The sequence below is a fragment of the Onychomys torridus genome, chromosome 23, assembly GCF_903995425.1.
Source record: "Onychomys torridus chromosome 23, mOncTor1.1, whole genome shotgun sequence".
NCBI classification, from domain to species: domain Eukaryota; kingdom Metazoa; phylum Chordata; class Mammalia; order Rodentia; family Cricetidae; genus Onychomys; species Onychomys torridus.
In genome coordinates, this window is record NC_050465.1 from 17491368 (window position 1) to 17504383 (window position 13016).

General features: G+C 41.7%; 1 protein-coding gene across 2 annotated transcripts in view; it reads right to left on the reverse strand.

Moving 5' to 3' along the window:
- Efna5 (ephrin A5) overlaps window positions 1-13016 on the reverse strand; it is a 267121-nt gene that overhangs the window by 50379 nt on the left and 203726 nt on the right. The window lies entirely within an intron of this gene.

The following is a 13016-nucleotide window of genomic DNA, read 5'->3' on the forward strand; positions in this document are numbered from 1 at the left end:
GATTATAGGCCTGCTTTGTTTCAGATCTTTAATTTGCATATTTGTTTACTAATGCATATGTCAAAGAATAGGCAACCTATGAATAAAACAATGACTAACTGAAATCCATGAAAGGCATTATATAATGTGCTTAGGTATGAAAGAAAAAATAGGATTAGATATTCCAATTTTATACCAAGGTCCCCTTTTTGGGTACAAAGTGGTCATGGCCTTCTTACTGTGAAGGAACACACAAGCATGACTAACATTATTGAGTACTACTAGGCTGCATTCATTATTTCAGTTTACTATCCATCACAACACTACAGAATATACATTGTGGTTGTATCTATTCAAAGACAAGGAAACTGAGATTAAGGAATCAAGTGATGTGCCCAATGTTCACAGCTAGTAAAAAGTAGAGGGAAATTGAAACCAAAGCAGTCTGACCTCAGAGCTAATGCTCTTCATATTACATTTCCTAAGAGATTGAATTGCTAACATCAAGTCCATAGGCTTGCCTCGTATTCCCTAGAGGGGCAATTCTCATTGTCAATGGGGTTTTGGTTCTCTTTCCTATTCACTGACATAATAAGCATTCGTTGTCCTGGGGGATCTGTGTGTGTTCTACATATATGAAATACGTATACTATGAAATACTCAAAACAACTGTATCGAGTCATTATATTGTATTTGCATTACCAATCAGGAACAACAATCAGAGAGAGGATATTATCCTCTTATCTCAATTTTTCACAATAAATAGCTGTAGTGGGGTTAAAAATCAGAACCCAAATCTTCCTTGGTTCTGAAGTGTTTTCTGTCTTTGAAACCACAATGGCCCCATAGTGTGACACAGTCCAACCACTGTAACAACTTCTCGTCTTAAAATGGCACCCTCTTAAGACGGCGGTACTTCACGGTGACACCAACATAGGACAAGCCCTGCTTCTCTTGCCTGCCTACCCACTTGCTTCCAAAATCCTAAACCGAAAGCGAAGGGGTACACCAGCATTTAAAATAAGTCTCAGATGGCAGTGTGAGCTCTTGACTCGTGTACATTCTTCTTCTAGTCTTTCACAGAATAACGTGTTGTTAGGCTCAGCAGACACTCACATAAAGGGATCATTTTTTTTTTTCCCATCAGGAAACAGTTTTCATGAGCTGGGGCTCACATGAAAGAAGAAACACACATCTAGAAGGGATGATTTTGCATGCCAGTGTTTACAGGTACTATGGGTAACATAGTCATGGCTTTCACGGGTTAGCAAATGTGTTAGGACCTTCCCTGCAAGTGCCTTTTTTACTTCCGCTAATTTTACCCATTGTGTCTGTAGCTGTGACCTCTTTGAGATCGCTGTATCTTTTTTTAAAAACTGTAGTAGCTGGCAGCTCACCAATCAGTCTCTACTAAATTATCACTGTGGTTCCCTCTGTAAAAGCAGGAACGCTCACTATATTTGGTAAGCAGGTTCTATCTGCATAAAGCAGTTACCAATGTGACTGTTTGCACAGGGTAAATATCTTAGGAGCCAAAAGCATCTCACGGCATGGATAGAGAGCCCGTTTCTCACTGGGATACATGGCTCGTCAGACCAATGCTCCACACAACATATAATATATTCTCTTACAGCAAAAATACACATCTATCAAAATTTGGCAATAGACTGGTTGGGGGTCAATGTCATCTATATTACAGGAGGTCCATTTTACTGGATTAATAAGAAAATTCAGCACAAAAATTAAGTCGCTGCAATCATCCCTAATACTCAGAAGGAGGCCTAAAGTTGGTGCGAAGTTGGAGCGGTGGAGGCAAGCTGAGAGGTTAGAGGAAAGGCACATTCCTGCAGATGACGACGTGTGGATGTGACCGCAGCAGTGGAGATGGGAGCTGAGAAGCATGCCTCTAAATGCAGGTAAGTGGATGCGGCTCACAGCATTTGGCGGGTGACTTTCCATCATATTGCTAAATGTGGTCTTGATTATCAATTTACAACCACCGTCAATATATCTCTTCCCTTACTTAACCTGTGCAGTGGATGTGAATCATGACGCGAATCTCAAAACTCAATCAAATAGAGACAAGAGATGACGATTGTCTTTTCATTTAGTTCTCAATACTGTGCCCTCAAATTCTAGAGATTAATTTGACAGCATCAGTTAGCTTGAACCATAACATCTCTGTCCTCCTAACTTCTTTATTTCCCACTCTGGGTCACTGAAAAATGAACCATCTAGTCCTTGAGGGTTTGGGTTCGTTATCAGTGGAGTTCTTAAGTTAAATCATGTCCTTTGGTGACTCTTTGTTAAAGCAAACAGACACCACCCAGCTATCTTTGTCCTTGGATGGTTTTTCAGGTTACGGACCTTCCTTCCTCCTCTACCATATGCCCCTGTGTTGTGGGTATTGACAACTAGAGAGGGCAAACAATAAAAAGACACAAGCCGTGGCCTGGGTTTCAGTATACAGTGCAGCAGGGGCATAAGCAACCTCTGGACATTCTCTCCTGTAGCATCCCTCCTCTCTCCATCCTCCTTTGCTAAAGCCAAAGCGCATTTCATTTTAGTAGCTGGAAAAGGAAGGGGATGGTGCATATTTAAAACATTCTAAATTGGCCTTTAGCATATGTTGCTGGCATAGCAGAGAGCCTGCTTCCAGGGAAATACACAGTGAGGTATTTTATCAAGCAGCTCCTGAGTGAAGTGGCTTCACTCCATAAATACAGAAATGGCATCACTGGAAGGAGACAGTGCCACTAGAAGTGAGGACGCTTCGGGGCACTTTGACTCCCCTCAGGGTACTATCTTAAAGGACTCAACAATGAAAATGTTATTTCTCCCCAATCGGATAGTTGATTACTACATTTTAAATATATTTTAATATGTCAAGAAGTGACTGTTTTAACATTCCTATTTGAACAGGACTCAGCTGTCACTTCTTTAATTACAGGGCAACCTAATATATTACATTCTGGAACTGAAATGCAAAAAAGGATGTGATTTATGATCAAAGATTAAGCAAATTTATCAGCTCAGGGTTCTTCTCAAATTTTAAACTACATCTAGAGTGAATATATCTTGGCAGCACTGTCTTTCAATTCCACTAGTTTTGATTTAGAGTCTAATTACAGAATAAGATGTCTGTTAGCAAGAAGAACTTCTCATTTGTCCGAAAAGGACCCAGTGGGCCCTGTAAGAGATGTGGGCTTTGGTTTATAAATGTGCTTCTGTTACATAACATGCTTCTCCCTGGCTCCTTCTGCTCTTTCTCTCAGCACAGAATGCATGCCTTATGGTCCCTATCCTAAATCTGAAGATGTTCTTTTGTTTTGTTTTGTTTTCTTGCAGAGGTTCAAGCATGAAATATAAACAGCAAGTGAAACTTGGCATGAATAAATGGTAGCACTATCACCAAGGGCTGAACAAATATTTGTTTTGCTAATTTCAAACTTTTCCTCTCTCTCTCCTGGGTCTTTGGGATGCATTGGTAATGGAGAGAGCTCTTAGAGTGTGTGGCATGGGTAGTTTTGGTGCAACCAGGGCAGTTGAAGCTGGAAATGTCCAGTCTATCTGTTCCAGGTTCTGCAGCACAACAGTATCAACTGCTATTCCTAGAGAAGTGCAGACTTGCAAACTGGAGGGGAAACTTGCCTCCATGTGTATTTCAGGATGTGTTCTCTTTCCTCTTGCTGATGAAAGGCAGTCTAGTATATGCTACATATATGCAGTGTGTGCACCAATAGCTTTGGCTACATTATGTTCATTTTCATCTGATGAAGTGTGAGATACTGATGAACTATTTACTACACAGACTTAAATGCTCCGCTGATCCATTCATGAAAATGCCAAACAGAATTCATTGATGTGAAGGTCTGCGGCATGGCAGCTTTCAATAACAGCTGGGAACAGGAATAAGACATAAGATTCCTGACTGGATACTCAGAATTCATCACTAGAATAGTGTGCTAACTTATGACTCTGGTCTTTCTCTCTCTGTGCCATGTGTATGCACTTCGAAGTCCCATATCCAATATTAATTATCCATACTAAATGATAAGAATCTTAAACAGCTCTTGCTTGTTGCTCTTCTAGTATTAGGCACACCAGTCTTCATGGCTTTTTAAAAACTGTACTTCCTGTGAGCATCACCTGCTTCAAACACAAGGCACACAGAATGTTCTCTCTCCCCATGTTTTAACTCATTTGGAGCTTGTTTTATTAGCTTGACAGAGGAGTTCCAAAGGAAACAAAGCATTAAATTGGCAGAGCCTAAACAAGACTTTCCACTAGGAAGGGACTGGGTATTTTGGGTGACAGTCTAATTGCTTTTAAGCCCCCGATGAAGCCTAGGGCATGGAGCGAGAGGGAGTCAATGTCAGCAGGCCAAATCAGCCTGTTTACCAGGCAGAGCCCTAACAAGACCGACACATCACAGATCATGTCAAATAGTTTTCAAAAGGGGATTTTGAAACAAAAATAAAGAATTAACGTCTGGCAATCAGTGTGGTCCCAACATGGGTCACTTCGACAATGCAGAACAGGCTGTTTCTCATTATGTCTGCTGGCCAGGAGCTTTCCACAAAGCTAGGCAGCAGGCTCTAAGCCATCTGGACTTTTAGGGCCTCATAAGGATGTGGGGGGGCAGAGACCCTGCCACATACAGACTTGAGCAGAAAAAGGTGCAGAAAAAGAATCATCAAGTAGGTTACACAGCCAATGTTTTAGGAAAATATTGAACAAACTGATTCTGACCAGGGGATGTGGGTGACTACCAAACCAAGGAACCACCTGCCAAATTGCTCACTTCTAAGTCTGCCACGTTATCTTTGGTGAGATACTAGCATACAGCAGAATTCAGGCCATTCTTAGTTTCTAAAGTAGTAACAGCAAAGAGTAATTATAAATCCCAACTTTCTTCAAGTCAAGAAGAGGTTTTGGAAAATAATGATTTGTTATTTCTTAAATACATGATATATAAACACTGAAATATTTGTACTAGCTGATGGTAACTTTTTGAAAGTCATTTTCCAAGTCCCAGAACTATCTCTGACTTTTCGATAACTGGATTTTCCAGGACCCATGGAGACTTAGTCTATATTAATTTATTGGTAAACAAGCAAAACACAGTAAGTCAGAAGAAAGGAAATGTGGATGTTGTATGTGACCCTTGCCAGCCAAAAGGGAGCATGCACGCCACGGGATAGCCATAGTAATAGAAGTTTCAGTTTGTAAGGCAGAAATCAGTGTTGCTGCTATGCTAGGTTCACAGGCCACTTAGGACCTTCTGAGGAGCTGAATCAAAATCTGACTGGGAACGAAGTTAAGAAGTGAAAGGAGATGAAATCTGGGGTATCAAGAAACTAGATATTCACTGCCGTCATGAAAAGTAAAGAATATGGGTAGATTCACGGGGAAACTGGGACATGTCTGTAGGCATCTTATCTGTCCGACTCCTTGAAGTCACTGCGCCATCTATTGTCTCTACCTGAGTACCTGAGCTTTGGTGTGTACCCAGAGAAGGGAAATTTTAGCTCAATAATATATCCAAGAAATGTAAAACATGTAATAATCTTATGGATTCTGGGTTGCTATATCAAATTTTCAGGAGAGTTTCATGGTATGATAAACAAAGGTCAAGATCATGAAACAAAGTAATGGCGGGCTTGGAGGTGAGAAAAGACAAGCAGGACTGTTGTTTGAGCAATGCTAGAGAATTATGCCTAGCCGAGTAGACAACTTAAGCACCTAAGGCAGAATTAAAGTTTCTCGCTTGTCATTAAGTCCTCTATTCAATTACCATCTATCGGGGTAATTAAACACTGGAAAGTGATGCCAAGCTAATTGTTAGATTATGATAATTACATGTCTTTGCTACGCTACAGCTGATCAAAATAAGATGTGGTCCCGTGCTCTGAGCTGAAGCCTCTCTGTAATCGCAGACTTTCGTACACCAGGCCGTTTATTACTAATTCATTACAAATCAGGCGGAGAAGCTTATTATTTGTAATGTTGCCCCCCCACTCACCAAGTCTCCTGGAACAAGACTCCCAAAAGGTTAAGCACAAACTGCTGCCTCTCATTGGCCCATTTCCATCCCAATTACACAGCTGAGCAGCATTGGGTGCCTCCATTTGAGAGGGTTCAGCAGACTGCTTCACAAAACCCTGCAGCCGCCTCTCACACTGGCAGGAACACCCAAGACTCCTTTCAGCCTCTGCCAGCCACTGTTCTCTTCTGAGCTGTGTCCCCGGCAACCAGAAGCTGGCAATCCAGAGGCTCCTTGGGTCTGGAGGCTCCGTCTGCTCAGGTCAGGACCAAAGCAGGCAGGTTTTTTTTTTTTTTTTTTTGCTGCAGCGAGAAGATGTGGAGAATACAAACTGCCTGACATCCAGTCTCGCTGTTGCTTAACCCCAAGTGAGGAGAGGAAATCAAATTTCTCAGCAATCAACCAGTCACCACCAAAGGGTGACTCAGATCTTTGTGAATAAAGACTAGCATTAATTCATCTTTCTTAGTCTCCACCAGACCAGAATGCCTGAGGATTAGAAACATCTCCTACCTCTCCCCTGGCCAAGCCAGGCCACTGCTTGAAGCCTGGCAAGGTAGACAGGCATTTCCCCCGTTTTTATCTTGGGACTTCTGAAGTATTCCCCTAAAGCTATCATCACCAGAGAATGTGTATGGAAAGCAAGCACACAGTAAGAGCCACCATACGGTTAGTAACCTGCTAGAAAGAACACATCATGGTCTGCTGTCTGTGTGAGACATGCTCTTTTCTTCCATATTTGCAGCGTTACACACATAGTGTACCTCTATCCTCAGATGACTTATGCTGAAAGCCGAACCGATGTACGAATGTATTTGGAGACAGGGAATCAAGGTTAACAGGGACATGAAGGCAGAGACCTTATCCAATAGGATTAGTGTCCTCTCAACAGGAGACAGCAAAACGCTCCCTCTGTTGGCCATGGGAAGACAGGGTGAGAAGGGAGCTGCTCGTAGCCATTCGGATAACCCTAACCAACCCCAGCTGGATCTTGCTATTGGGCCCTGGCCTCCAGAAAGTCAATCTGATACTTGAGTTACCACGCCTATTGTAGTCTGTACCAGTAGACTGGGTGACTAGTACCAGGTTGTTCTTAACATTAAATTAAGAGTACAGAAGAAAGTGGAGTGATTTCAAGTTTTAATACTATCAATGACTGTGTTATAAGAAAGAATGAACCATAAATGGACGAGGTGCAATCAAGAATAACTAAAATGCCCAGGGAAGAAGGGGATGAGAGGGGAGAAAGGAGGGCAGTGTGAAATAAATCACTGTTGGTACCTCCCACAGCATCCTACATGTGGAGATGCTCAGTATCCCTTAGCTGTTCTGAGCAGAGAGGACACATCATTTTCCAAAGCAGGGATACTTTCACTTCTGAAACTAACTTGTGGCCCTACAGAAGTGACTGTATTGTCATGAGGCAACGGGGCTGTCTCAAGTTTCAGCAAGGCTTTCCACTCAGAAGAAATGAGGGTGTTATGGAAAAGTCACTGCTCCGTTTTTCTCCTCCTTGACCCTGGACATTAAAACAGAATATGCTAACACCCTTCAAACATCATAGCGAATGTGTCTTAGGAACACAACAAACCACAAGGTACTCCTTAATATCAAGACATAGGAAATGGCCATTTAATGCACATGTTGGCAGGTAGCCTGGGCAGGTGGCTTAAACCTGGGAAGCTGAGAACTGCGGGTCATCCCATAAACGTGGGTTTGCACTGCTTACTATTATTATGATTTCTTCCCTGAAGTTATTAAAAGGATATTCATTCATACAGCTGGCTCCTATATTTACTTTTATAGCCTGAACCACAGAAAGATATATGTAAGAATAACCCAACATTCAAAATAAGAAATGGATTGCTCTATCCCAAGGAAACATAAGAGGAGCTAAGAGATAAACAGTTCATGATTTATTTCTTAGAAACAAATCCAGGCACTTTGGGGATCCTCGTGTACACTAACAGCTCTACGTACTTGAATCCTGTTTATCTCAGTGACAGAATATAGCTGATGTTTTCTCTCCATCTGCTTCGTTTTAATAAACTCTACTTTCAAAGGTATACTTCCCAAACTAGAGTTCAAAGCAAGTGTACCTGACCTTCCTCTTGAACTTTCAGAAGTTTTGGTACAGCTTGCTACAAGGTTTGAATGAGCCACTTGTGGAGGCCCTGAGTTCCAAAGGACACACAGACAAGGATGATGAAACAAGGTGATAAGGGACACTCCATGCTGGGTGACAAGTCGGCACTGTGAGCTTGGAGAAGAAAGGGTCACGACTGGCTTCCCTCAACACCCGGCAGTATAAGCACAGACCCCGGAGTTTTACCATGTGCACATGAACGCTGGACTACTATGCAAAGTGTTCTGTCTTCTCAAAGGGAGACGACAAAAGAAGAAACGAAACATGAGCTACGTACAGCTGGTCACAAACTCAGCACTGATGAGCTAGGTCAAAGAACAATACATAGGTTTATGAATCGTGTGGGCGCTGCTAAATCAGCTGGGAACTTAGACACAGAATCTGTGTCCCATGTAGAATAGATGTGACTCTAGCTCACCATCCAATTTATTTACAGAAAAGGGCAATTTCATTTGTTGAAGTTTTAATTCAACATCTGGTTCACACTTTGTACATGCCAAATATTTAATTAAAATCATAACCCATTTTATATGCTAAAAGGAACTTGTATTTTTCCCCCCATCCTTCAAATTAAATATCAAATACACCTTTCAGCTCTGTCTCAGAGAAGTAGGGTGTAGGTACGCAGGAGATGCACTGTGGTGAACTCAGAATTTCTGACTCGGAATAAAATACCCTGCGGCCGAGAAAACAAGAATCACAAGAGCAAAGACTTAAGATCTACCCAAAGACAACGAGTCAGTCAACAGCAGAAGGGCAGAGGTCAGAAGTCCTGAAAGACACTGGTTATGGTGGGATAATAACCATGACTCCCAAGTGGATCATGTGACATGCTTTGCCCAGGTGGGTACCAAAGAAACAGTCTACAAGATGGATGAAGAATAGCAACCGCTGTTGGTACTGTCAAGCCCAAGCCGTAGCCTACCGTGACATCCCAAGGCTGGAGGAAAGGGCCTGGCATGGTTTACCGCCAGATGACGGCTTCCTGATCAGAAGCAGATGATCTGCCTCGGCTTAGGATCTGAATTCTAAGCAGTTACAAATCATCTTTGCTTTACATAACTTATTCATTTTTATTTGATGTGCACTGGTACTTTGAATGCATGTATGTCTGTGTGAGGGGGTCAGATTCTGGGTTTACAGACAGTTGTGAGCTACCATGTGGGTGTTTGGAACTGAACTGGGTCCTCTGGAAGAGCATTCAATACACTTAACCGCTGAGCCAACTCTCCAGCCCCTACACACTATCTTAACCTCCTAGAAGAAATGAACTGAAAAGGCCCATGGGGCAGAAAGTGTTTTTGTTTTATTTTGGTGTAAATAAAGATTTCTGGTATTAAAGCTAAAGAAATAAACCTCTGTATGCAAACTTCTGATAGAACATTAAAATAGGCTTCATTTATTTTTCAAATCAGGGTTGTGGCTTCAATATATAATTAATATCTCTAAAGATGATGGATGTTTGGAAGTAAATGAAAACATAAACACTGTCATTCTCTGATGGTTAGGATATTTAAAAAGTTATACTACCTGGGAGGAGATTGGGCCGGCTCTCAGGACAAGAAAAGTTATAAGACAACTCAAAATTGGACACATCATGCCTGGCTTTCTTGCTGGTCCCTGCAAATGCAGCATCTTCAAGCACAAGCTGAACTGGAATTCTCAGCACCGTATATGTAGTTACATGTTACACACTGGGAGCGCCTCTCAAACAAACTTCAACATTTTGATTCAACAGTCACAAGTAAGCTCTTCCAGCAAAAGCACTAAAATTCTACCTAAACACATAATGCCACTTTATTTTATTTTCATTAATTTTTTTTTTTGAAATTAGAACATAATCACAGCACCCCCTCCCTCCACCTAACCAGTCTCTCAAGTTGTTCTCCTTTGTGTCCCAGACTCACTCATGCTGACGACTCTTAACCTACAGGAATTACAAGTGTGTGCACCATGCACGGTATAAGCCTGTCAAAGGTGAGCCTGCTTATGCTCCCTTGATACTTCATAGTCAGCAACAATTACGTTAGAACCTGACTTCTCCATCCAGACTACAATGAGATATGCAAGTGGATGGCTTTGGAGGGATCATGTCATACAGATGTTTGCTTTCAGGGCTGGAAATTATCTATTATCTTTTTTGAAACTCTCCAGAGAGAACTTCAGTCTTAAGTAGTACTTCCTCCCAGAAATTTAAGTAGCAGTCCAAATTTGATTCATAAAGGACTTTGCTTTCCAGGGGCATCCCATGGTGTGTGCCTCCGGGCATTCCCACAGCCCTGCCCTCTGAGAAGATCTGTGAGGAAAGCAGAGGAAATTGAGCTCATGTTTTCCCAGGAAAGTCAAGCTGATTGTATTATCGACTGTCTACTGCATTAGCAATTTCCAGCTGAATTACAAACTGTCTCCCTGCGTTATGTTGCTATTGTTCAATACCATTTTCGTTGCCCTAATGAAACAAAGCTATATAATAAGACCATAAAGTACTGATTACAGTTAAGCATAATGGAAGGGAGTTGAGGAAAGATCAATTTTTAAAATATGCAAAGAAAAAAAAAGGTAAGAAATTCTGATCATTGGCAGACATGATTCTCTTTATTCCTTTTGGATTTATTGGGGCCAAAACAATAATGACAAATTAATTATTTTCCTTTCAATTATACAGATAGTATTTTCCCTAAGATAGAATTCTAGAAGACTTCCCCAAGAGTGAAAGTTTCCTAAGTAAAGACAAAAACAGCCAGCCAGAGGCTGAATTTTAGACACATCTTTAAAAATAAGTACTCAAGGCAGAATATTCTAGTATCATGAAAGAGGACGTCCAAATCCTCCCCAGGTAGCAGGGTTCTCTCTTCTGGTGTGTGAGGTTTTTGGAGAAATGCCAACATAAAACCATTAGCACGTTGCTTATCGCCCTACATCGAATCAACCCACAACACGAATGACCAGGTTGCTATCCTGAGCTGGATGCCGCCCAAGTAAGATGACAAATCCATGGCTGACTTTCCTACCTTTTAGCAAAGGCAATGAAGATTGTTTGGCAGCCTTTTACACGCTCAGCTCCTTCTGGGTAGCTAGATGGACAAACAAGGTACTGGAAGGAATAGACCAAAGTGATAAAAGATGTTCTTTATTCACGAGGTACATTATGACTAGGAGCTGCACTGCCTGGCACTTGTGACAACCATGCCAAAGCCACTGTACCCCGAAAGGTACACAGTAGAATTGGAATGCTGGGGAAGAGAGCACACTGTTAGGACACCCTAAGCATATCTTGAGTTGAGCTGATGATGCTTGATGAAACTATTGGGTACTACAGCAGTAACAAGTGATCAGTGATTGCCCCTGGTTCTAGAAACTCAGGCATTCAACATCAGAAAAACCCTTCCCTGTGGTTTCCTCAGTGGGTGGAGTAGGCATGGATAGCTTCTGCAAGTAGCCGGATGTGAAGATCAGAGCCTCATTTCTCCACGACACATTCTGATCATGGAGCAAGCCCTCTGGAGATCTCTGTTGAGTATTCATATTTCTATAAGGAACACTGACAATAGAATCTTCCATGTAGACAGAGCATGCTGAGCTCTACACACTGTATTTGATACATTGATCTGATGCTGGCCGCTCAGAGCACACTCCTCAATGCTCAATTCCCTCTCATTTTCCCATTTCTGCACCCTTGAACAAAGCTGAAAATAAATCAGGTGCTTTCTCTTAGGCCTTTTTCAAGTGTGTGTATGACTTGAAAGATGAACGAGAATACACATTTATCTTTCCCTATTAGAGTGCTAATTTATGCAAGCTCGTCTGCCTTTTGTGTCTATTGATTTGATTCTTGTTGTCTCCTCCTCTGTGCTCCATGAGGATCCTCGCTGACTTAACAACAATGCAAAGCCAGACAAAATTTGTACGGATTTTTACATGCTCTTGCAACTACAGCCTATTTAGAAGTTTGCATAAGGAAGGCGGTGCAAGGAGAAATCACGGGTGGCTTGAAGTCTTTCACTTCATCACGTCAGGAAGAGAAATTTCAGAGAAGATGAGAATACTTACTGCCAGAACTTCTCTTTTCAATTTTAAATAGTTATGTCGGAACGTTTGAAAAGAATCCCGTGCTCGGGGCACTCCGATGTTAAAATAGAAGCATAATTTGAGATTACGGATTATGAAACCAGCAAGCGCAGCTGCTGTATGCAGGACAGAAACATCCTTTTCCAGATCTACTTGGCAACATAGTCAAACTTAGAAGTAAAATTTCCTTTACTGTGACAACTATGGGGGGGGGGGGAGCACAATCCAGGAGGAATGATTTTTTTTTTTCAGATAAGGTTTTATTTGCTACTCATCTCATATAATTCTTGATTCACTTGTTTCACTGGGAGATATATATATATATATATATATATTTTTTTCCAATGTTAATTAGCCTACATGCTTCCGGTTTACAAGTTCAAGCAAACAAATCTAATCTTAGTCTTGAAAACGTTGACAAAGCTATAAGACGTTTTAAGCTGTTGATCACAGGATAAAAAGCACACAGGTGTTGCCATCATAAGACGTGATAAAAAAACAAACAAATTACTTTTAATCTACTTTGCAGAGTGCGCGTGTTAACTTCATGGTTGGACTCTGTCAGTTTATCCAGACCCTGAAAGGAAGAAGGGGATGTGGAAGTCCAGCATCTGCTCTCATTCTGCTCCAGGTTGTCCTGAAAACAGGAATCCCACAGTGGAGAAGTCACAGATGCTCGTGAGCCCACCAAAGGGAGGCTTCTCAGCTTATTGAGCATTCTAGAAGTGCTCAGCCAGGGATGTCTGACATGGGCAGAGGGACACCTGGCAGGCAGAG